The sequence below is a fragment of the Pleurodeles waltl genome, chromosome 11 (genome assembly GCF_031143425.1).
Source record: "Pleurodeles waltl isolate 20211129_DDA chromosome 11, aPleWal1.hap1.20221129, whole genome shotgun sequence".
NCBI classification, from domain to species: Eukaryota; Metazoa; Chordata; class Amphibia; order Caudata; family Salamandridae; genus Pleurodeles; species Pleurodeles waltl.
In genome coordinates, this window is record NC_090450.1 from 114,176,088 (window position 1) to 114,202,918 (window position 26,831).

The following is a 26,831-nucleotide window of genomic DNA, read 5'->3' on the forward strand; positions in this document are numbered from 1 at the left end:
CCAATAACTGACAAATGGACATAGTAGCTGAGCTTAGGAATGTTAGTGCCCTGGGAGACCAGCACATTTACAAGTCATTGACATCTCCTCCCATCATTCTGGGCTTGGGGGAAGGTGAAGGGACCTAATTATTATGTGCTTAAGGAAGAAGACTTTATCATTGTGAGTTGTTATTGTGAGCCAAAAACTTGCAGCATACAACATGCTCTGAGCTAACAATCCAGAATTGTCTCATTGTGCACAAGTCCAGGAAAAATGTGGCATCTGCAAAAGTAAGTGAAATAACTTATCTTATAGGAGTGGTCTCTTTGTTGTACACCTGATGTGATTATAGTCCAAATATGTGAATGAGTGGACAATGTGAGCAAGGTTGTGTCAGTGGGATACTTCCCACTAAGAAACAGAGCCAAACTTCAGTCTTCTATCAGTGCAGCTATGTCTGGCACCCTTGCCATGTAGCTGATGTGGATAAAGTAGGAACTTCATATATTCATGACAAAGAAATAATTACAGCAAAATTTGTTTATTGTTAAAGCATTGATCTAATATTTTGTTGTCCATTTGAGTTCAAAGGAAGGAGGCTTCAGACAGAGAACTTGACCAGTTCTAATGCCACCATGAAAACAATGGGTTAGTGTATCAACCACTTAGCTGATCAGCCTCCCCTCCCCACCCCCCGGTGCTGAGCCCTTTTTTGGCTTTTTCGGTGTAGTTTGCGCTTTAGGCACCTAACATTTTCCACATAAGGGCCCGTATTTATACTTTTTGACGCTAAACTGCGCTAACGCAGTTTAGCGTCAAAAAGTTTTGCGCCGGCTAACGCCATTCTGAGGCGCCATGCGGGCCCCGTATTTATTGAATGGCGTTGGGGAAAATGGCGCTAGGGCGTCTTAAAATGGTGCAAGTCAGGTTGACGCCAAAAAATCGCCTCCACCCGATTTGCGCCATTTTTAACGACGCCCAGACGCCATTTACATGACTCCTGTCTTAGTAAAGACAGGAGTCATGCCCCCTTGCCCAATGGCCATGCCCAGGGGACTTATGTCCCCTGGGCATGGTCATTGGGCATTGAGGCATGTAGGGGGGCACAAATCAGGCCCCCCTATGCCAAAAAAAAATATAAAAAAAATAAAAAATTATACTTACCTGAACTTACCTGAATGTCCCTGGGATGGGTCCCTCCATCCTTGGGTGTCCTCCTGGGGTGGGCAAGGGTGGCAGGGGGGGTCCCTGGGGGCATGGGAGGGCAGCTGTGGGCTCATTTTGAGCCCACAGGTCCCTTAACGCCTGCCCTGACCCAGGCGCTAAAATCCGGCGCAAATGCAGGGTTTTTTGCCCCGCCCACTCCCGGGCGTGATTTTTGTCCGGGAGTATAAATACGACGCATTTGCGTCGCAGTAATTTTTTTAGATGGGAACGCCTACCTTGCATCTCATTAACGCAAGGAAGGCGTTCACGCAAAAAAATGATGCTCTTTCCTCATACTTTGGCGCTAGACGCGTCTAACGCCAAAGTATAAATATGGCGTTAGTTTTGCGCCGAATTTGCGTCGAAAAAAACGACACAAATTCGGCGCAAACGGAGTATAAATATGCCCCAAGGTATCCATGCCAAATTTGTGTCCTTTTTTCCCAACATCCTGGGAGTTGTAAAGGTACCCAGGTGTGACAGTGTCAGATAATGGAGGCTGGTAGGTGTTATAGTGGTTTATGATGTTATTACTATGTTTGATAGTTATGTTACAGTCTTTTGGCTCTTTTCCCTTCATTCTTCTCTCTCTCTCGCTTCTTTTCTTTTCTTTCATACGTTCTTCCACTCCTTTACTTTGTTCCGTCTTCTTTTCCAGGTGGAGACTCAGGAGGCACATAGGAGGAAAAAGAACGTAGAAGGATTGTTTTAGGAGGTAGGTATTATTGGTGTTACTCTCTATCTCTCTTTCCTTTTCTTTCCCTCAGTCTTCTCTGCCCTTCTCTTGTCTTTCTTTTATTTTCTCTACTTAGGCTTTCTTTTAATCTCTGTTCTGTCTTTTCTTAGGTTGTCAATATTCTTCCTTTCTCTTTTCTGACTTTTTTTCTATTTCTGTCTTTCCCTCCGTCTTCTTTTCATTCTTTCCTTGGCTCCAAAAGCTTTTTGTTAACCTTCTGTCTCTTTCTCATACTGTGGTCTCTATCTGGTCTCTCCTTTTCCTGTATTTCTCTTTATGGGTGGGTATTTTTCTTCATTTCAGACTCTCTTTTATATACACCCCTTCCGTGCCCCGTGAATCAGTGGACGTTACACAAAACAAAAATGTAAATAAAAAATAGTACACCGTAGTTATGAATCTGCCCCAGCTCATTCTACAACGGTTTCCCACTTCCCTCCTTCTCTGTTCTGCATAAAACTCAATTCCTGTGATCCCCTCTTACCGCTATGTCTTCGCTCCGCACCTGCCAAGGCCACGCTCTTCCCAGAGCATGGCCGGTCTGTTCGCTCTCCTCCTGTTCGCCTTCCTCCGGCGTCGCTCTGGGGTTGCGCGGCATCACTCCTTGACGTGGACATCTCCCAGTCATTGGTCCCGGTCTGCTTTTCATTGCTCCATCTTTTCCTCTAAGAGGAAACTCCTCCATCCTCTGGCCATTCCGCTTGGGTTTAAAAACCCTAATAGCTTCCGCATTCTGTCTCCGGACGCCGGACGCAGCTGCTCCAGGCACTTCTGGGTGAGTGTTGCATTCTCTAGGGTGCCCCTGGGGTACTTCTTGTCGACATCTGGGGAACCCGGACAATCACAACAGGGTAGGGGGATTCCCCTGGAGGGGACCAAGAAAAAAGGCAAAATATAGCAAACTTTTGAGTTTTTGAGAAAAAAAGGTAAAAAGTGCTCCGGATAAAAGTGTCTGATTTTTCCTTAAGCATGGCATCCACAAGCAGTTTGCTGCACTAAATTCACCATATTTCCAGTTTTAAGGAACATGCAGAGCTTAATCCAAAAACCTAATTTTGCACCACATTTTTGGCATGTATCTAAGAAGTAGCCAATTTTTCCTATGATTTGTATTGTCAACCTACTTACATTTTGTGGTAGAAACCAATGTGAAAGCCATAGGTGATCCAAAAGCTATACATTTCTGAAAAGTAGACAACATTTTTAATTCAGCAAAGAGTCATGTGTGTAGATCCCACAAGGTTTTGCCAAGAAAAAGAACTGTTAAATCAAAGAATTATTGAAAAGGAGTAGGGAAAAAATGGGCATCTGTGACATAATTTTTATATGGAACTGTTTGTCACAATGGCTGATTGACAGAAGCAGTATACCATTATGTCCACTTCTTATTGTGTGGAACTATGGCATTTATATATTAGGTTCTCCAAGAGCCCAAGGTACTAAGAGACAACAAATGAGCTGCACCATAAAATGTTTTTTCATTGCGTACCAAGTATGGACTAATTCTTACAGTGAAATTGGTAGAGTGAAAAATGGAATCAAGGAAAGTTATGTATTTCTTAATGGGCACAAGATATAGAGTTTGTGAGCAGTAGTGATTTCTACATCTCTAAATGTGTGGGTACCCGTACTGGCGTATGATTTGGAGGGTATTTTTCTAAATGTCATCTTTCCTGGACACTGGCTTCAATTTGAAAGCCACAAATGTGGTGAAATTGAATAGGTAAAAACAATTGTTCTACCATTCTGTGCCTCCACAAATCTCACTATGAAAATGGTATCTCACTTGCACAGATAGGCCTAGTGCCCGCAACAGGAAACAGTCCAAAACACAACATAGACAAAGCACATTTTTCTACCTAAATCTGGACCTTTTTTTCCAATGTGAGTAGCTTGAGATTTTGGACCCTAGCTCAGCCAGCACCTAGGGAAACCTAGCCAACCTGTACATTTTTAAAACATAGACACCTAGCTATGCAGGGTGGGCTAACTTGCATGGCTTTTATGATGTTTTGTTTACCCAGAATCCCCTGAAAACCTAAAACTGTGACTAAACAACACATTTTCTTCACATTTCTGTGACGGAAAGCTCTGGAATCTGCAGCCAGGCCTTTCACTGGCATTCCCCTCATAAAATAGTACATCACTTGTTTCTGTAGGCCAAGTGCCTGCGCCAGAAACCCGCACAAAAGGCAACATGAACGCAGCACATATTTTCACAAAAAAATGAACCTCTTTTCCAAAGTGGGTAGCTTGAGATTTTGGACACTAGCTCAGCCAGCACCTAGAGAAACTGAGCCAACCAGTACATTTTTAAAATCTAGACACCTAATGGTATGCAGGGTGTTTGACTCGCATGACTTTTACCACTTTAGTTTACTTAGAATCCCTTGCAATCCTCAAACATTGACTAAAAACACATCTGCTCACATTCCTGTGATGGAAAGTTCTGGAATCTGCAGGGAGACAGAAACTCCCTACCTGGCATTCCCCCATGTCTCCCGATAAAAATGGTACCTACTTGTGTGGGTAGACCAAGTGCCCGCAACAGGAAACAGCCCTAAACACAACATAGAAGCAGTGCATTTTTACACCAAAAATTGAACCTTTTTTCCAAAGTCGGTAGCTTGAGCTTTTGGACCCTTTCATAGACGGCACCTAGGGAAACCTAGCCAGTAAGTACATTTCTTAAAGACTAGACATGTAGGGGTATGCAGGGTGGACTGACTTGCATGGTTTCAGCATGTTTTTTACCCAGAATCCCTAGCAAATCATCAAACTTTTACTAAAAAAACACATTTTCCTCACATTTCTGTGATGGAAAGTTCTTGAATCCTCGTGGAACCACAAACTTCCTTCTACCTGGCATGTCTCCCGATAAAAATGTACTTCACTTGTGTGGGTAAACCAAGTGCCTGCAACAGGAAATAGTCCAAAAAACAACATGGACGCAGTGCATTTTCAACTAAAAACTTAACCTTTTTTCCAAAGTGGGTAGCTTGAGATTTTGGACCCTAGCTTAGCTGGCACCTAGGGACACAAAGCCAACCTGTACATATTTAAAAACTAGACACCTAGGGGAATGGTATGCAGGGTGCATTGATTTACATGGCTTATATCACATATTTTACCCAGAATCACTTGCATACCCTTAAACCTTGAATAAAAAAGCACATTTCCCTCACATTTCTGTGATGGAAAGTTCTGGAATCTGTAGGGAGCTATAAACTTCCTTCCTCCCGGCATTTCCCCAGGGCTCCCGATATTTGTGTGGTTAGACTTCCGACCTGCAACAGGAAATGACCCAAAACACAACATGGACGCAGTGCATGTTCCATCCGAAAATGGAACCTTTTTTCCAAAGCCAGTAGCGTAAAATTTTGGATCCTAGCTCAGCCAGCACCTAAGTAAATCCATCCAACCTCTACATTTTTTAAATCTAGACACCTAGGGATATGCATGGTGGGCTGACTTGCTTGGATTTCACAAAGTTGTTTTTTTACCCAGAATCCCTTGAAAACTTCAAACTTTGAATAGGAAAAACATTTTACTCACATTCCTGTGATGGAAAGTCCTGGAATCTGTGAGGAGCCACAAACCTCCTTCCACCCAGCATTCCCCCATGTCACCCAAAAAAAGAAAAAAAAATGGTACCTAACTTGTGTGGGTAAATCTAGTGACCGCAATAGTAAACTGCCCAAAACACATGGACACAGTGCATATTTCTACTGAAAGCAGAACCTTTTTTCCAAAGTGGGTAGCTTGAGATTTTGGACTCAAGCTCAGCAGGCACCTAGGGAAACCTAGCCAACCTGTACATTTCTGAACACTAGACACCTAGGGGCATGCAGGGTGGGTTGACTTACATGGCTTTTATCACATGTTTTACACAGAATCACTTGCAAGCCTCCTACTTTGAATGAAAAAGCATATTTTCATCACATTTCTGTGATGAAAAGGTCTGGAATCTGCAGGGAGCCACAGACTTTCTTCCACCTGGCATTTCCCCAGGGCACCCAATAAAAATTGTACCTCACTTGCGTGATCAGACCTAGTGCCGGCCACAGGAAAAAACACAACATGGACGCAGTGCATTTTTCAACCGAAAATTGCACCTTTTTTCCCAAAGTGGGTAGCTCGGGATTTCGGACCCTGGCTCAGCTGGCATCTATGGAAACCTAGCCAACCTCTACATTTTTTTAAAATAGACACATAGTGGTATGAAGGGTGGGCTGGCTTACATGGCTTTCACCATGTTTTTTACCCAGAATCACTTGAGAAAAGCACATTTTCCTCATATTTCGGTGATGGAAAGTTTTGGGATCTGTGGGACCCACAAACTTCCTTCCATCTGGTATTTCACCAGGTCTCCTGCTAAAAATGGTTTTCACTTGAGTGGGTAGACCAAGTGCCTGCAACAGGAAACTGCCCAAAACGCAACATAGACACAGTCCATTTTCCACCTAAAACTGAAACCTTTTTTCTCAAAGTGGGTCGCTCGAGATTTCGGTCCCTAGCTTAGCCAGCCTCCAAGGGAAGACGAGCCAACCTGTATATTTTTTAAAACTAGACCCCTAGGGGTATGCATGGTGGGCTGACTTGCATGACTTTCATGACATTTTGTATCAAGAATCCCTTGCAAACCTCAAACTTTGAATAAAATACACATTTTACTATTTTTTTCTGGAATGGAAAGTTCTGTTATCTGTGGGGAGCCACAAACTTCTTTCCAGCTTCATGTCCCCCAGGTCTCTCAATAAAATTGGTACCTAACTTATGTGGGTAGACATAGTGCCTGCAACAAGAAACGGCCCAAAACATATTGTAGTAATAATGATAACTAATGTAGGTGTACTTATTAGTCCTGGGATCCTATGAGGAGACTCTCCCCTTTCCAGTCATGTCTCCTACAAACATGGGGGGCATATACAACCCTCCAAAACTTCTACCAGATGCGGGAGCATGTCTTACCTGCTGTTGATTGCCGCTCTACTGGGGGTTTGTGGGCAGAGCAGGACGAGGGGAGATGCTGAAGCTATTCCACATCTCCCCCATGGCTCTGAAAGATCCTCTGTGCTTTGCACCAGAGGATGTTTCAAAGCCCTCCCTGGTGATCGTCAGTGGTCGTGCTATATACCAGGGAGGGTATGCGTGTGACAGCCACTGCCCGCCACATGCACTGAGGGGGTTAAGACTTGGAAATACTGTTACTACATGTCAAAGTTTTGACTAATTAGCAAAGTATAGACCTTACTTTTAGATATTTGTCAGCAGTATTTGTTCTACTTTTGCACTGTGCCACCTCTCACTTTAATTTCAGATGTTGTGACACTGGTGACAACTGATGAGAGAGGGTAGCTTTCCAGATTGCCACATCAACCTTCTCGACCTGTGACTGCCATTTACAAAAGTTTCCTTTACTTAAAAGAGGCCCACAGTAGAAGTGTAATTTCTAATTTTACTGTTTGTACAGCAATGGTCAACAACGATTTTGTATAATTTGCTCATGCTGGTGACTGCTGACATGAAAAAGTAGTGACTATTGCATGGATCAGCACTGACATCTCAAATTGTGACCACTGCTGTATCAATAGGGTCACCTGTCAGCCTCTGGCATTGTTTTCAAAGCATGGGCAAGTGCTCTTTCATGCAAATCCTGCTGAAGAAAGAGAAGGCAGAGAGTGTAACACAAGAGCAGTTACCTTCACATTATGAAATGCCTACTCTTGCTCAAAATTAGTGTTGTTTTCTGACATGTATACACCTCAGTCCACTTGCTGAATGACCTATGCAATGAAAGCTCACAGTAGTGCTCTGTTCATGAACACATGAACAGTTTTGTTATAGCGTGATTGCTATTGCATTCACCCAATTCCAAAACAGATCACTCATGCTGAATAGTAGCAGACTCTCAGCTTCTTGAGTCTCAGACTCACCATTAATATCTTGTGTAAAACAATCACAGCTCAGCTTTCAACCTGAAATATCCATTGGAAATTGTTGTGTCTCCCTCTCTGAAGTAATTGAGCACAGAAATGGTCCAAACGTAGACACTGACATAACAAATGTGGCTGCTGATCCAGGGAAGAGCGTAGCATAATTTTCACCATCAAACACACGAGGCTGGGGGCTCCCACAGGCTTATGAGACAACAAAGCAGGGCTCTCGATGAGGTCCTTCCTGCTACATTCTGTACATTACTTCTAATCCCAGGTTCTCATGAGTGATAGCATGTTTCCATGGTACACTGGAGTGACAGAGAAGAAAAAACTGGAACAGACACCAACTCAAGGAACAGGGTCATATTCTAACTACTATGAAGGGGTGGTGTTAGGTGGACAAGGCGCTCTCCATAAGTATAATCTTAGTAAATCAAAAGGTGCTTATAACAAGGTACCTCCCCTACAAATCCTTGTAAAGAACAATCCTAAGATTGTTCTAAACATACATGTAAACCTAAAAGTGTAGTGTAGGCATTTTTAATGTAGCTTTATGCGCATTTGCTTAACGTATTAGGCCTCTGTGCACTTTGCCCAAGATGCATTTTATTTAACCTTGCACTGTTATTTTACAATAATCAGTTTCACGGTCTTGTTTTATTTCATTCTATCACACTGTTTAGCTTACTTTAGCACTGTGTTCTCAAACAATACATTCTTGCTCGCTCTGTGCTTTAGTCAAGGATACAGTCTGGTACATTGCCGATAGACGTGGTAGAAGTTTAGTCTTTAGGGTTCGTAGAAAGGACACATTCTTACGTAGGGACGTTTCTTAGTACATCAGGTGTTAGTTATAAAAACACTTTCTAGTCCTGGTACACGTAAAAGGGAGATTCCGACCAGGAACCCACAACTAGATGCTGACTGCCCTGTTGCAGATGCTGATGCAGATTACAGGCCTTTGCTCAGGTATGAGGGTTGATGTCCTCCCGGGGGAACCTGAAAGGCAGGCTTAGAGCTTCACAGGCTGTGCTCAAAATATAACTTAGAGAGAACATAATTTAGGTGCACTATGATAGCCTTATTCTTGTGTTTCACTCTCCTCGTTACTATTTCAATCCTACTGTGTTGTATAGTTCTGGTTATAGCAGCTCACACTTTATTATCTAAAATGCAGTTGGTTTATTAAACCAATCTTTAAAACTCAAACTGCCTTTGTCATTTATATATGAGACCGCACTGTGTACGAGAGAACCGGTTGTGACCTGAGTGACCACGACTTCCCTGGGAAGTACTAAGATGTCATGAGCTCGGCTGCCCAATTGTCTCTTCCCTTCGGGAGAGATGAGGCACTGCTAGTTAGCCGGAGCAAAAAACGGGTTTGGGGTGACAAAGGTCCTTCACCGTGGGTCAGACTTAGTACCCCACAGTACGAACGATCTTGCAGCCCAAAAATCCAGTAGTCTCATTAGGATAATGAGAACCTACACAACAAAAGCACCTGTATTCCATTTAGTATACAAACAATGAATTATGAGTCCCAGGGTATGTTCCAAGTTCTTCTTCTTTATTATTTCTTCACTTTCGTTCCAGCCAAGTCAACACGTGTTTCATGTGGGTTATGTCTCCCCTTGCCTTCCTCTGGACTTTTTAGGCTGCTCCTATGAAACTTCCAGATACTTTCTTCTCAAAACAATCAATTCCATCATCAATTCAATTCCTCCTGCCCAATCTCATACCTCCTTATATTCTAAATTGTCTTATTATCATTTTTAACAGTCTGGATGCAATCTTTCAAGCGTATCCTCTGAATAGTTCGCTTCTACTAGCACCGCAAGTACGTGTAAAGTAAAGCCTTTGACAAGAATGTATCTGGAAGTTTTTTTGGAGCAGCCTAAAAAGTCCTGAGGAAGTCAAGGGGAGATATAACCCAGATGAAACACGTGTTGACTTGGCTGGAACGAAAGTGAAGAAATAGTAAAGAAGAAGAATTTGTAACATACATTGGGACTCATAATTCATTGTATACTAAATGGAATACGGGTGCTTCTAGGTTTACATGTAGGGTGATATTCTACCCCAACTAAGACATCAGGAGTTCAACTTAAATGAATCAATACTGCTGACCGCATTGCTGAATTTAGTCCTTAGCTGTGCATCTCTACAAGCAATCCCAGTCCAAAAAAATAAATCAACAACACTCTGCTGCTTCCTTTGGTAAATAAGTTTTGTCATTTGTATTGCTGAGCCTTAGCTTGTTTGAGAATACTACTTTCAGTAAAAAAAGATAATTAAGTTACATTGAGCAACTAACAGTAATAAGCAACATTAATGTTCACCATTTGGCCCACGAAAACAATGTTATATCTAGGATATCATATAACATAGTGTAAATGTTTTAGGAAAGATTAGCAATAAAGGTATCTATGTCTCAGTGTGTTCTCCCAGAGAAGATTTCTACTTTCTGACTTGAAAACACTTTTGGAAGCCAAATTTCTTCCAGAGGGACAAACGAGTAAGTTGAATTCGAACACTGATGCTATGTCAGCTGCTAGGGTTCAGTGGCTGCCTGGTGGTAACCCCTGGTTCCCTTAGCAAAAATCCTTGCAAAAGACCCAGCTTTTAGGGTTAGGCTGGAGAAGTACATTCTGGCAGTCATCCACGGAACCTTAGGGGCATCACTTGGGGGTCAGGACTCACTCCAGGGGAAGCCACAAACAGGGTCCAAGACAAGTCCAGCTAGAACTAGTCAGTGGGGCTCGTCAGGACGGGGGCCACCTTACAGCATTTGTCCCTTTGTAGCTTAACAGGAGGCTAGCCAATTAGCCCTCTGAGTCCAGTATTCTGTCTTGGGGTCAAGTGGTAGACGGTCCACCCCTTCAGTTTTCCCTCCACAGATTAGAGTACGTGTAGTCTTCCTTCTAAAGTCAGGTTTTAGCAAGTGCATTTCTTCTGTTTTTTCAGGTCCAGCAGTTTTCTGAGGAAGGTAGCCAGGACTGCAACATGTATACCTGGAACTAGCTTGTGGTTGGGGATGACTCACTAACCAAAAAGGAAAAAGTTCCCAGGTGCAACAGTGCACACTGTGACATAATTTCATGGATACTTGGCCCTAAACAATCCCACAATGCCTTACTATGCCAAAATCCAGCATACAAAAATCTTTCTTTCCTTGGTCAGAGCACTGGGTACATGCCTGATGCATGTCAAGGGAAATTAGGACTTCTGCCTGTAAAACCCGCTGTTGGACATGCTTTACCCCCAATGGGATTGAAGCAACTCTGGTAACTTGGACAATGGCAGCGTCAGGCCTAGGTGTGACTTACATCTGCGTGTGTCTGTGGCTGCCCATTTGAAGCTTGCACAGTTGGTGGCCACATTCCCTGGGCTTGCCTGTCAGGAAAAGGTCACACTTCCTCCTAGCCAAGACCATATTGTTCCCTTTCCATAGCGAAATTCAGTTCTCCCAGCGGGCTGACTGGTGAGAGCTGGGGATGATCTCACAAAGGGCTAATAGAGGCTTTAGGAAGGAAAATGCTGATTTTCTAAAAGTTGGTCATATTTTGGTTCAGCGAGGACCTGGCTTGGCCATTCAAGCTGGATTGTTTTGATTGGTTGTGGGTCAAAACTGACTTCCATATGGCTGGGTCCGAACTGAGGTGGCATGTTGTGCAAAATAACGATGGAATTGGATGAGGCACCAAGTAATTACCAGTTGCTTAGATTAATTCAAGAATTTCATCCATCCCTTTTTTGTATACATTAGATTTTGTGTAAATGGCATTTTCAAAATAATAATTTAAAACCCAGCATTCTTACGAGATTGGATTTTAAGTTACTATTATTTTAGTCCTTAAGGCATGAGTCTTGCTATCCTCAAACCAATGTTATTCATTATGAGGTGTTATAATGTATCATAGTGCTTTTCTATGGGAGAGCCAGACTAATCACAACAAAAAATGACTTTGGAGATTTATCACTGCCAGGACATATAAAATGTAAGAGCACAAGTCCAAAGTTTTAATTACCATGCACCCTGCCCTATGGGCTATTTGCTATACCTTAGGAATTATTTACCAGTAATAAAAGTGAAGGTTTACTACTAGCAAACGGTCTCTTTTGCCAGGTTGAATTTGCAGTTTTAAAACTGAACACTTTGGCAGCAGTGGCAGACCTGACGACACAATAGATGATGCAGTCCTTCTAGTGATATTTAACTTACATCCTCTGGAAATGGAGAATACCACATACTAGGGGCTTCTTTGTAAGTTAAATATGCTTCCAGCACGCCCGGTCCTTAGTAAGTAAACTTACAAGGGGACGCGTATAGGTCGTTGAACATTTTGAATCGCATGGAGTATCCTAGCCATGCAGTGATCACTGAACTAATAATCAACATCAATAGATCAATATCAAACACTTAAGAAACCACAAAAGAAAACTATATTAATCAGAAATAATCATCACTCAAGGAAAAGTTAACAACTTTTATTCCCTACTGATTACAATTCTAATCAATTGTTAAGTTTATCTTTATTAAGCAATTCTTATTAGTTCATCCAAAGAAAACACTTTTCTTAAAGGAAAACATGAACAATAATGTAAATCATAAGTCAGTGAATATCAGCATTAATGATGCAATTCAGCAAATCAATTTGACAGTCAGTTATCACTGTCAACGTCTCCACTGTCAGCCTACCTAACCAAGATTAGCATTAGCATGTGGGTCTTCATGTGAAAACAATTTGGTGAAAACATTAATTTGGAAAAATCTACCTAAGAGAGAATTTCTATAAAACAGCGCTGGTACCTAGAAAAAAAGGCACACAATTTGTCAGTCACATTTTCATAGCTACCTATCCAGGATGGATCAGCAACAAGTCAGTCTTTGTCCCCAGGTCATCAATGGTCAGCTACGGATTAGGATCACAGAGTATAAACCCAATTGTCAGCACCTCGGACAGTGTCTCCGGACGTCATCAACTTTCTCCTTGCAGTTCTGATTTCTCACCCCTTGTCATTACTTTTTATTAGGGTCTCCCAGTCCATCCCACTAATTGCTAATTGGTCAGTCCATCAGAAGTTATGACTCTAACCTATAGTTTTTGTTTACCAAATCTTAAATTTTGCATATGTTTTATGTCCCATAAAACTGATTGGTTCTTCTTGCGATGAGAACATCATCCGGCTCTTCAGGTAACAAAATTGTTGCATACGAGTCTCTAGTCAGTGCCTCCATTGTTCAAGTCCTGAGAAAGGACATTTAGCCTACACTACACATAATTGTATCAAATTGTCTTCATCATCTCCTGTTCGTTGGTACATTTGCAGAATGTTCTAGCTGAGCGGCTTGAACTCTGAGTGGTTCAAGGTTGCCATCACCAGTTACCAGTCCAGTGCAAGGCACTCAAATTCTTCATGTTCAGAGCAAGTAAGGCCCAGTGAAACTAGGCCCTTAGTCCGGCTAATTTAAGAATATGAATGCATACAAAACATAGTTTATACACTTTGTTATGACATATTAATACATTTTCTCATAGATTTGTTTTCTTTTTTTCTATTATTTAGCATATCTTAATACACATGGTGACCATTCTCTGAGGGCACATTTTCAAATGCGGATGTTATTTTCTAAATTTAATTTCTCTATGCATTTTTATCATTAATAAAATACACATTAATCATTAGCAATTTCTTTAATTAACATATCTGCCCCATCAGTCCCTCCTCTGATGACTAAATGTGTCATCACACCTTTCTTGTCAATACTTTACAAATTTGTCTCAGATGCACTTTGCCTTCTTCTTGAATTTTCCCCATAAATTTGTCTCCTAGGTGGTCCTTCCCTCCTCTGATCATTCTTAGATTTTCTTCATCTTATTTTTTGCCATAAATTGCTTGTACCCCATAATCCTAATATGGAAACAATCACAATTAATATTCCCAGGACAATTTTCTATAATACCCCATTCCAAATTTGACTAAACCAGTTTCCCATAGAGGCAAATCCATTTCCAACCTTTTCCCAAGCCCCTGGTTCCTTCAATTCTTTCAAATCCTTGCTTGAAATAGTTAAATTAGTAAGTAAGTATCCTATCTCCTTATCATTCTCAGGTATAAATGAACAACAATGCCTAGTATTAATCATTTTACAGACTCCGCCGTCTTTCACCAAAACTATATCTAAAGCAAGCCTATTTTGAAGCGTCATAGCTCTATTGCCCCTGAAAAGTTTGTCAGCATATTATCCACAAAAGTAGACAATATTCGTATCTTGTTTGCATTCAAAATAACTCCTACAGAAGGAATTATTGCACCAAAAAATGTCCCCTACAATTGCAGAAGAGGTTTCCCTCCTCTGTCGTTTATGATGTAATTCAGCCACTTTCGGTATCTTCTTTAGGTCATCTATCTGATATATCTTAGGGAAAACTATCCCTAAATAGCATGTCACATACCATCCTCTAGGAAGACAGTAAGAAGTATTAAGTCCACAGATATAATAAATTCTAGGAATCACAGGGTCTGCACCATTCAGCATAAAAGTCCATTTACTCTGAAACAAAAACACATGCCTACATTCACTCATTCCCACAAACAGAGTGTCAGTGTGCGATTTTGGCCTATATATGCAAAGCTTACCTACGTGTAATGCATCTAAGGCTAATGTCCCTTGTGTTTTAATAGCAGTGTAAGCATAGTCATAGTTATAAGTCCTTTTCTCCAGTCCTTTCTCTAATTTCTCCTTCAAAGCCTTCCTTCTATTATCAGTATGCCCTATAAAGCTCTTTTCTAACAGAGTTAATAAACAGGTTAAATTGTTATGGTGAGCATATGCAGTTCCAAATGTTAGTGTCAGTTCAGAGAATCCCCTAACTAATACTATGTCATGTTCCTTAGCTATTTTACTCAAATATCTAATGATCGGTACAAAAGAAAACACTAAATCGTGATTGGAGTAGAAATACTGAATGTATTCTTGGTTATAGAACTGGTTAATAGCAAACTACAAGTTGTGCCGTACGTTAATGGCAAGCTATGATACGTGACCCCTTCTTCCACAGAGGAAGGAATTTGCGTGCACACAAGACAATTCCTTGCATCCGTTGTCTCCACATACTCACTCAATAACTGATAGAAAACATTAGAAGAAAGCTCTCCTTGTGCATTAGTATAGTCATGCAAATATTTTTCATCTAGCTTGAACCCCTCTAAAGTGTGGTAAAGTTAGTGTAGTAGTCTCAAGAACAGGAGCAATAGCAGCTTCCTTCATTTCATGAATCGACATTCCCACAATCATTATTATAAAATTATTCTACACATAATTGCCACTCCTACACTCAAATATCTGCAATATCTAATATTTCTAATGCGATTATTCATTTCAGCCATGATCTGTAAAGAATCAGAAAGTAGAAATAACTCTTAGTTAAAATGCAACAGAAAAAGTCAAAAATTAGGAAAAATCTAAAATGCTTCTTTTCTCACACTTCAGTTTCACATGCAGGAACCCTTTTCTCCTTTGTCAAAATCGGTTAGCAGCTTGTCCGATCCAGGTTTTCAAATGTCATATCAGGTTATCAATGTCTTTTCTGGTTTTATTTCAACAGTCTCTATTTATTCTTCTTCAGATTAGCTGAACAACTCAGTCTATTGATTCCCTTCAGGTTGCATCAAAGTACTGATTCAGAACTTCTCTGTCAAAGCAAAAGGACATAAACTTGTTTTGCCATTCACTTGTTGCTGCATATGCCCATTCAGGACCTGCTTATCTTCGACTTGCTACTCTTTTCCTTTTCAACCTTGGTTCTCCAGCTAATTCTCCTTCACTTAGTTTGCCTTTTCTTGTAGTGTCAACTTCTTCCTCTATTGGCTCATTTATAACCAATTATTTCTTCTTTCTAATTTGCGATTCAGGCCAATTGTCTCCTTTCCTTGATCCTTCTGTCCATATTCTTTTCGAAATTGGACTCTTCTCTTTTCCTCTTTCTATGGTGCTTTCTCTTGATGGACCTGAAACGGGTTCAGGAGGAGTCGGACAACTTTGGCTTTGATCCGTCTCAACTCTTCCCCCCTCTTCATCTGGCACTTGCTCTGCTTGAGCTTCAGCACCATCTACTCCTGGGAGAACCTTTCCTGTGCTTGATTCTCCAGTTGTCTCCGTTGAGTTAGACTCTTGCTCACCCTCTTGTATTTCCGCACCTTCGTCTCTTACTGGTATGATTGACCCTTCTTCCACCAGCTCTGGGTATATTTCAGTTTCAGCTTGTTCCGGTTCTGGCTCAGGAAGAGCCACTTGTTTTGCTGCTGTTGGTGCTCTCAACAACACGTCTTCATGATCTTGCAGACTCACTACTCTGTTAGTATGGCTCGCATGTATCCAGTTCGGTAGCCTACCACACTTCACAGCTGTCGTAGTTGTTAGCACCACCTGAAATGGGCCCTTCCAACGCTGCTCTAGGCAAGTCTTTTGAACATGTTTTTTAATGGCGACCCAATCTCCAGCTCTCAGATTGTGACCTGGGTCATGGATGGGTGGCAGGGTAGCAGCCTGCACCTGCTGAGAGAAAGATCAAACCACATCAGCCAGACCTTTGCAGTAGCCCAACACCATATCATCTGTAATATTGACAAGAGCATTTTCTGGAATTGCTGGCAACCTCATTGCTCTGCCCATGAGAATCTCGTGGGATGACAGTCCTGTCTTTCTGTCAGGTACATTTTGCATTGACATCAACACCCAAGGTAATGCATCTGGCCTTTTCAGATTTGTTGCGGGACTCATTTTGGCAGTTCTTGATTTCAGTGTACCATTCATTTGTTCTACAAGTCCTGATGCTTCTGGGTGATAACTGCAATGCAACTTCTGCTCAATGTTTAATGCTGCACATAAGAGTTTGATCACTTTGTTATTGAAGTGTGTTCCCCTATCTGATTCTAAAGAGATCGGAAATCCGAACCTTGGTACTAACTCTCTAAGCAACAGCTTTTCAACTGTGAGACTGTCATTCCTACGTGCGGGGTATGCCTCAATCCAATGACTAAACACACACAATCACCAACAAGTACTTCAATCCACCACATGCAGGCATCTCAATGAAATCCAACTGCATTCTGCTGAATGGTCCTCCTGCTCTTCCAACGTGGCTCAAATTCACCACTGTCCCTATTCCCACATTTAATTGTTGACAGATTACACACCGGTGACATACTGCCTCTTCTGCTTCTCTGAACTTTGGATTAAACCAATCAACCTTGAACAATCTAACCATGGCATCTCTTCCAATATATGCTTGACCATGATAATAACGTGCCATCTGAGTCAACAAACTGTTTGGTAGTACCATCTGACCCTCCTCAGAAACCCAAATCTCATCTGGTCTTTGAATACACTTAAGTTTTACCCAAAGCTTTTTCTTTTCCTTGTCTGCATTTCCTGCAAGGTCTTCAATTCCTCTAGTGTGTCAATTATTTTCAAATCAAAACTTGCACAATTATTTTCTTCTTCAGGCATTAGTTGCCACTTGTCCTTAAATGATATACAGTTCAATGCGCAAAACCTTGCGACTTGATCCGCATATCCATTTCCCAAGGAAATGTAATCCTGTGTCTTTTGATATGCACTGCATTTTACCACAGCAATTTCTTCAGGTAACTAAATTGCGTACAACAACTCTTTTATCCGGTCGCCATTTCTCACTGGAGTTCCAGTCGAGGTCATAAAACCTCACTGCGACCACAACTGGCCAAAATCATGAACAATTACAAATCCATATTCACTATCGGTATAAATTGTGACTCTTAACCTTTCAGAAACATAGCAGGCTCTAGTAAGAGCTACTAGCTCTGCCACTTGTGCAGAGTATACACTTGGAAGCCATGAAGCTTCTAATGTGCCTGTAATTGTGCACACAGCATATCCTGCTCTCAGTGTGCCTGTTCCATCCCTGAGACACGAACCATTAACAAAGACAATTAGGTCATTTTCTTCTAAAAGCGTGTCTCTAATGTCAGGCCTTGGTTTTGTCCATAGCTCAGTTACCTCAAGACAATCATGCTCAATATCTTCCTCTTTTTCAATTTCAACAGCACCACTTGGAAGTAATGTTGCTGGGCTTAGCACCGTACATCTTTTCAATGTTACATTTGGAGCACCCAAGATGCTCGTCTCATACCTTGTCAGTCTTGCACCCATCAAATATTGAGTTTCGTCCTTGTTAGTAAAATCTCAACAGAATGTGGTACCATTACCGTCAAAGGGTGATCTATGACTACCCCCTCACATAGGGAAAGGCTTTGACCAACTGCCGCTACTACGAGCAGACAACATCACAAAACAAAATAAAATGATGGACGGAGTGATACAACTTTTCAAACACTCACCCTCAGTCACAGATCTGGGTTTAATCCATCATTATTTTGCTCACCACATCACCCCAGTTTGGACCCAGCCATATGCAAATCAGTCTTGACCCTGTTCCCCATGGGAACAGTCCAGCCCAAACTGTTAGGCCAGGTCCTCCCTGGACAGGAAACAAGCATCCTGGGACCGGTTTCAGGGTATCACCCTTTATCAGCTAGGCTAGCTTGAATCCAGTGGCACAGCGAGCAAGGGCCCCACATCTGGGCATACCCCTGCCACTTAGGGCGCACAAAGCAACATAAAAAAACAAAATAAAATGATGGACGGAGTGATGAAACTTTTCAAACACTCACCCCCAGTCACAGATCTGGGTTTAATCCATCGTTATTTTTCTCGCCACGTCACCCCAGTTTGGACCCAGCCATATGCAAATCAGTCTTGAACCTGTTACCCATGGGAACAGTCCAGCCTGAACTGCTCCCAGACAACCTGTTAAAGCTGCTGCAACCGGGTCCAAGGTAGCTGAAAAATAAGCTACTGGGTGATGAGTACCTCCATGGACCTGTGTCAAGACAGACAAAGAACAAGCATCACGTTCATGACAAAACAATGTGAAAGGCTTTGTGTAATCAGGCATTCCAAATGCTGGAGCTCTGCTCAAACTCTCTCTCAATTCGGTGAATGCTTTCATCTGGTCCTCATCTAAGGTAATGGGATCTGTAACTCCCTTATGTGTCAATTGCTGTAAGGGTTTGGCAATTTCAGCAAAATTTGGAATCCACTGTCTACAATACCCAACCATTCCCAGAAACATTCTGACATCTCTCTGTGATGTCAGGGATTTCTCTGCAGAATCATGGTAATTCTCTCCCTGGAAATTCTCCTCAATCCCTTCTCAATCTGGTGTCCCAGATATTTCACTGACTTTTGGCGACATTGTATTTTCACAGGTGAGACAATATGTTCAAACTCTCCCAAATGATTCAACAGGGCAATCAAGTCATGTTTACACTTGTCCCTTGTTCTGGATGTGATTAGAAAGTCATCAATGTACTGCACCAGAGTCGATTGGCATGGCAATTCCAACGACTCCAGGTTCTTTTTCAGGATCTGATTAAATAGTGATGGTGACTCCGTATACCCTTGTGGAAGCCTGCACCAGCTGTAGACTCTGTCTAGGAATTTAAAACTAAAAAGAAACTGACTATCCTCATGAAGAGGCACAGAAAAGAAAGCTTGTGACAGATCTACCACTGTGAACCACTCTGCATCGCAGGGAATCTGAAACAGTATCACTGCTAGATTGGGCACTATCGAACAACACTTAACCACCATGTCATTCACTTTTCGCAAGTTCAACAAAACTCGCACTTTCCCACATGGCGTTTTCAAAACCATTATTGGTGAATTACATAAGATACTCAGCACTGCTTTCAAAACTCCTTGTTTTAAAAAGTCTCCAATTTTTTGTGCCACTTTCATTAAAACAGCTTGTGGCATGTTATACTGTGGAAGCTGCAGGAACACTGCATTTGGCTTAAAAGTGATTTTAATCAGCTCCACTCCCTTAATCAGACCTACTTCCTTTCCTGTCAGATCCTACACCTCTTCCTTCACTGTTCCCTGTAAATCCGCATTCAATTCTTTCACAGTGAACATTGGGAAAAATGCAATCAATGGGTATTCTTCGTAGGCACTGTTAACTATCATTGCAGTTGCCTGCTCTTCTTCATCATCACTATTTGTCTGGACTTCTATCCCTGTGTCTGAACAATTGATGGAACCTTTGGTCTTGCACAGTAAGGCCCAAATTTATACTTTTTTAGCGCCAGATTTTTGACGCAAAAGAGGCGCAAACTTACAAAACATCATTGTATTTTGTAAGTTTGCGCCACTTTTGCATCAAACATTTACACAAATGCGGTGCTAAAAAAGTATAAATATGGGCCTAAGTCTCTACCCAATAGGGATACAGGACTTGAATTGCACACCACAAATCTATGCATTCTGTGGTAATTTCTAATTTTGACCTGCACTGGTTCTGTGATTGGATTTGTCAACTGTCTGTTCTCCACTCCCACAACTTGTACTGTTCTGCCTGAAAGAGGTAAATTCGGGACTTCTATGCTTCTTACTGTAGAGCGTGTAGCTCCTGTATCAACCAAGAATGAGACCTTGTAACCCATCACTTTCCCCTTCACAAATGGCCTTCTCTCATCTACTTCTAGGGAAGCAGCAAGAATGCAGGCTCCTTCATCCGAACTGTCACTCATCCATTCTTTGTTTATTTCATCCTCACTGTAAAATGGAAACTGATGTACTGTGTTATTACTACTGTCTTATCTTTGACCTGTGACCTGCTGAGTAAGCATCACCTGTTGCTGCTCCATCGGGGCTTGAGATATTTGCATTTGCTGTCTAGGCATCATGGGGACCTGCTGCTGTGCTGGCTGCAATGGAGCAAATTGTGCACGCAGCACCTGCATATGCTGCACCAGTAGGAAATTCTGTCCTCGATTCTGAGCATTAGGAATCAATCCTTTCATTTTTGAGGGTTTCACAGTTTGAAATGTACTGACATCACCTTGCAGAACCACACCATCCTGTGCCATCAACGGACACTCCCGCTTCCAGTGTCCCACGTTTCCACACAAATGACACGGTAACAGCTTTTTCATACCTTGCATGTCATTCTGAACAACCACAGTCCCTAAGTCCGGACCACGCATCATGTCCATTGCATGCCCTCTACCTCTCATTTGAGGCTGGAACATAACAGCTCTCTGCTGTGGCGGCATAGGCGGTACTATAGCTCCCTGCACTCTTGTTTGAACTGCCTTTATTTGCATCACCATAGCTTTCTCTTTCAACTTTTTCTGTTTCAATTCAATCTCGTCACTACAGTACCTCACATATTGCAACACCTCATCAATCGGCTTTGCTTGCCAGCAAATTAAATGACACTTAGGGGGTCATTCTGACCTCGGCGGTAAAAGGCCCTTACCGCCGGTCAGAAGACCGCCATTCTACCGCCGCGGCTGCGGTAAACCGCCACGGTCATTCTGACCCACAACTGCCAAGCCGCCAAAAACCCGACATCCACGGAAGGCCGCCTCATCAGCGGGCAGCGATAAACTGGAGATGACCAAACCTCCACCGCCACACCAACACAAACACGCCCATGCCATTACGACCCACGAATCCACGCGGCGGTCATTCAACCGCGGTATTCCATTGGCGGTACACACCGCCGCGGTCAAAATACACACCCAGCTGCAAAACACAGCCACATTGGACAATTTGAAATACCCACACCTGATACACATACAAACACCACTCCCACACATCCAAGCAACTATAAAACACACACCCACATCACCCACAAACCCCCACTAGTAGGAAATCGGAGAGAAGGCGATAGAGAGAGAGAGAGAGAGAGAGAGCACAGCAATCGAAAACCCCAACACACACAGGAACCCAACATCATCAACCACACCACATCTACGCACACATCACCACACACCACCACTCACATCACCACAAACACCACCCCACACCTGATCCACACCACCCCATGGCACCCCAAAGACACCCCAGGTTTTCGGACCAAGAACTCAGGGTCATGGTGGAGGAAATAATAAGGGTAGAGCCCCAGCTCTTCGGCACACAGGTGCAAGACACCACAATAGCCAGGAAGGCGGAGCTATGGCAAAGGATCGTCGACAGGGTCAACGCTGTGGGACAGCATCCCAGAAACCGGGAAGACATCCGAAAGCGCTGGAACGACCTACGGGGGAAGGTACAGTCGATGGTCTCAAGACACAACATCGCTGTGCAGAAGACTGGCGGCGGACCTCCACCCACTCCTCCCGAATTCACAGCATGGGAGCAAGAGGTCTTGAACATCCTGCATCCTGCGGGCCTCGCTGGAGTAGGCGGAGGAATGGACTCTGGTAAGTCTAGTCTCAACTACTCCCCCCCCAACCACCAGCATGCCAACCCACACCCCCACCCTCACCCCCAACCCCCCAGCACACATCCTCCCTGCCAATGTCTCAAAAGCACAACCCACCCAACCCAAAACCAAACCCTGAATGCCAACACAAACCATGGACACCCATCACCTATGCATGACCACTGCACATACCCATCCCCCCCACAAACCACCCTCACAACTCCTGCCACAAGGGAATGCCAGCACTGGGGGACAAGGGCACCCACAAATCGCACGCCATGGAACACACAGAAGCAATAACCATACTCTTTCACCCCTGCAGGGCCCGAACGCCAACACACCGGCCAGGAGGGTCCAGATATGTCCATCCCACCCCCAGAACAGGCCCCCAGTGAGGACAGCAGCTCTGTCGACCTAGAACCTGATGACCAGCCCGGACCATCGGGGACCTCTGGACAGTCGGTTCCACACACACCGACACAGGCCACAGCAGACCTAACCCCCTCTGGGAATATCAGCACAGCTCCCACCCAGCGGGCCCATGCCTCTGTCTCCAGGACAGGTCAATCAGCGGTGTGTCCGCCACTACAGGGCACCCAGGCTGACCCAACACCCCAACAACAACAGGGACCTGGGGACAGTGGTAGTGGGCACACCGTCCAGGGGACAGAGGCCCGGGGAAACAGGGCAACTGGGAGGGCTGCAGTGCGACAGGGGGGGGAGGACAGGCCCAGGGAACCGACTCTCCAAGAGGCCCTCACCACCATCATGGGAGCATACCACCGCTCCCAGGAGACGATGGCGACGGTACTGGCCAGGTTCCAGGAGATCCAGGCACAGCAGGAGGAACGGTACATGGGGTACAGAGAGGAGCTCAGGAACATCGTCCTGGCCCTGAACCTAATAGTCACCACATTGCGGGACCATGTGGCACCCCAAAGGGCCCCTTTCACCAGTCCGGACCAAGAACAGCCTACCACCTCCGCCGGTGCTAGTGGACAGGAGGCCCCCACACAACGACGGGCCACCAGAACCCCACCTCCTGCTGAAGATCAACCACCCCGCAAGAGGAACCTGAGATCACAAAGGAAGACAGAGTAGGATGCCAAGACCCCCGCCAGCATAAGATCCCCCCGGATGTCATTCCACTGTCCCACATCGTCACCCTGTCCAACCTTGAACTGCCCCTGCTCCATCCTTCCACAGGCATATGGACAATGCACCTGTGCGACCGAGAACTGGACTCACTCCACCCCCCCCCATCACCGTTTTACTATCATGGACCTATATGTAGCACTTTAAATAAATCACTAATTGCACTTAAAACACTCATGAGTCTGCTTGTATTCTTAACAAATGTATTACACATAACGGTTCAACAATGTTCAGTTACATTGTGATGACAACATACCAATGTCAATGTGCTTTACTCCATGGGCGAACAAACCATAAGTCACGCAGTGGGTCATACAGCTCTGAAAAGGGAAGGGAAAGTCACAATTCAGTTGAAAGGAACTGGGGGGAAACACAGAAAGTAGAGGTGCAGGAGGCCAGAAGTAAATGTAAAATGGCGTGGGGGATTCTTACCTGGGTGCTACTGAAAATACTGTTGTATGACTGTGTCCCTGTTGTCCGTGTCGTCCCCGTCGTCTTCCTCCTCTTCACTCTCCACAGGCTCCACAGCTGCTACAACACCACCATCTGGACCATCCTCCTGCAGGAAAGACACCTGGCGTCGCAATGCAAGATTGTGAAGCATACAGCAGGCCACGATGATCTGGCACACCTTCTTTGGTTAGTACATTAGGGATCCCCCTGTCATATGCAGGCACCTAAACCTGGCCTTCAGGAGACCGAAGGTCCTTTCTATGACCCTCCTAGATCGCCTATGGGCCTCATTGTACCGTTCCTCTCCCCTTGTCCGGGGATTCCTCACTGGGGTCAGTAGCCACGGCAGGTTGGGGTAACCAGAGTCACCTATTAGCCACACACGTTGTCTCTGTAGCTGTTCCATCACAAAGGGGATGCTGCTATTTCGCATGACATATGCGTCATGCACTGACCCAGGGAACTTGGCATTTACATGGGAGATGTACTGGTCAGCCAAACAGACCACCTGCACATTCATTGAATGGTAACTTTTCCTGTTTCTGTACACCTGCTCATCGTCTTTTGGGGGTACTAAGGCCCCATGGGTCCCATCAATGGCACCAATGATGTTGGGGATATGTCCAAGGGCATAGAAGTCACCCTTCACAGTGGCCAAATCACCCTCCTCAGGGAAAATAATGTAGCTCCGCATGTATTTCGTCAGGGCAGACAACACTCTGGACAAAATCTTAGAAAACATAGGCTGAGACATCCCTGATGACATGTCCACTGTTGTCTGAAAAGACCCACTTGCCAAAAAATGGAGGACTGACAGAACCTGCACCAGAGGGGGAATTCCTGTGGGTTGGTGGATGGGGGACATCAGCGCTGGCTCCAGCTGGGCACACAGTTCATGTATAGTGGCTCGGTCAAGTCGGTATCAAAGTATTATATGACGTTCCTCCATTGTCGACAGGTCCACCAGCGGTCGGTACACGGGAGGATTCATCCTTCTCCTCGCAAGTCCCAACGGACGGTGCCTAGGAAGGACAACATGGACCACAGAGTCAAGCAACCCACAGGTACGTAACTACAGCTTGCACAGTACACGATTCTCAATGCATTGAATGGCTTGTATGAGTGGCAATGCAAGGCCTAGGCCTGTGTGACGCAGTAGAAATTAAGCCATGTGGGCCCTTGAAATGGCGGCTGCCTGACCTGAGAAGTGTGACAATGGGATGTGAGGTCAATGCGCTGGCGTGACACACCGTGGCGGTAGGCGGTCGAAGACCGCGGCGCCAAGTCTCATTGGTTAACATCGAACCCTATGGGTTTCACGAGCCAATGACTAGGTGCGCCGGCGGTCGCGGAACGCACCGCGGCGGTACGCACCGCCGCGGACGTGACTGCCATTTTCTATCTGGTTAATCACTCGAGACCTGATCATCCACAGGAGAGGACCTATACTGCAAGTGCTGCTGTGAACTCGGTCTGGAAGAGACAATGGCTGCTGCGACTGGGGAAAGGGCCCCTGCCTTCACTACAGAAGAGTTGGAGAAACTTGTGGATGGGGTCCTGCCCCAGTATGCGCGACTCTACGGTCCTCCAGACCAACAGGTAAGTACACTGTGTGCACGTTGAATGGGCTATGCCTGTGTTGAGTGGGGTGGATATTAGATGGTGGGGTGGGGAGACAATGACGAGTGCAAGGCACGACAGATGAGAGCATGTGCCACATGGCGAGGTTGGGGAGGGGGGGCCAATCGCATCTATCATGTGGAAAATTGATGACATTTCAAATTCCACCCTGTACATGTCAAATAGGTCAGCGCCCATCAGAAAGTCGACATTTGGCGTGCCATCACCAAGGAAGTCCGGAACCTGGGGGTCCACAACAGACGGGGCACCCACTGCCGCAAGAGGTGGGAGGACATCCGCCGCGGGACCAGGAAGACCGCTGAGTCACTGCTGGGGATGGCCTCCCAACCTAGGAGGGGTGCCAGTCGTACCCTGACCCCCCTGATGTCCCGGATCCTGGTGGTGGCCTACCCCGATTTGGATGGGCGCGTGAGGACATCACAGCAGACACAAGGGGGTGAGTACCAGCACATTCAGCTATCTTTACGCGTAGTGGAGGTGCCTGGGTGGGGGAAGAGGGCTGTGGGTGACATTAGGCCAGGGCGCTTTCTGTAGTGTAGTCCTCTCCTTTAGCCATCTCCCTGTTCCCCCGCCCCCCACCTCTGTAGGGTGTCAAGTACAGCTATCCATGGTCCTGCATCACCCATGTGCGCGTTTGTTGTCCCTAGACCTGTTGGCCTAGTCACAAGTACTGAGTAGTGTACCCCGATTGCGTGGCTTAGTGCATGAGGCTCCTGTGTCTGTCCTCTCCGCCAACGGTGTTGACAATGCATGCACTCAACCTGTTTTTATTTCTCCCCCCACCCTTTTTCTTTATCTTCTTGTGCATGTGTGCATTAGCATCATCAGGCGGAGGAGAATTGGCACCGGAGCACGAGGGAGCTGCAACTCACAAGGCCCCGGTGGGCCATGGCACAGACACCGAGGCCACCAGTGATACGGAAGGCGAGTGGAGCTTCACAACGGGGAGCCGTGGTGACACCAGCGGCACCGACACGTCCTCGGATGGGTGCTCCCTAGCGGTGGCGGCAACATCCGTGCTCACCGCCTCTACAGGTACAGCTGCCACCCAGCGCAGCAGCTCCGCCCTCCCAGCAGCCCCTCAGCCTTCGCTCCGTGCCCGCTCGCCCAGGCACCTCAGGCCCTGCCCCTGTTACCCCTGCTGCACTCAGTGAGGAGGTCATTGACATCCTACAGACCATCATTGTTGGGCAGTCTACCCTTTTGAATGCGATCCAGGGGGTAGAGAGGGAGGTGCATCGTAGCAATGCATACCTGGAGGGCATTCATTCGGGTCAGGCTGCCCATCAACGATCGTTCAATGCTCTGGCCTCAGCACTGACAGCAGCCATTGTCCCTGTTTCCAGCCTCCCTCTTCTAACTGCCTCCAGCCTTTCTCTGTCTCCTGTTCCTCTGCCTATC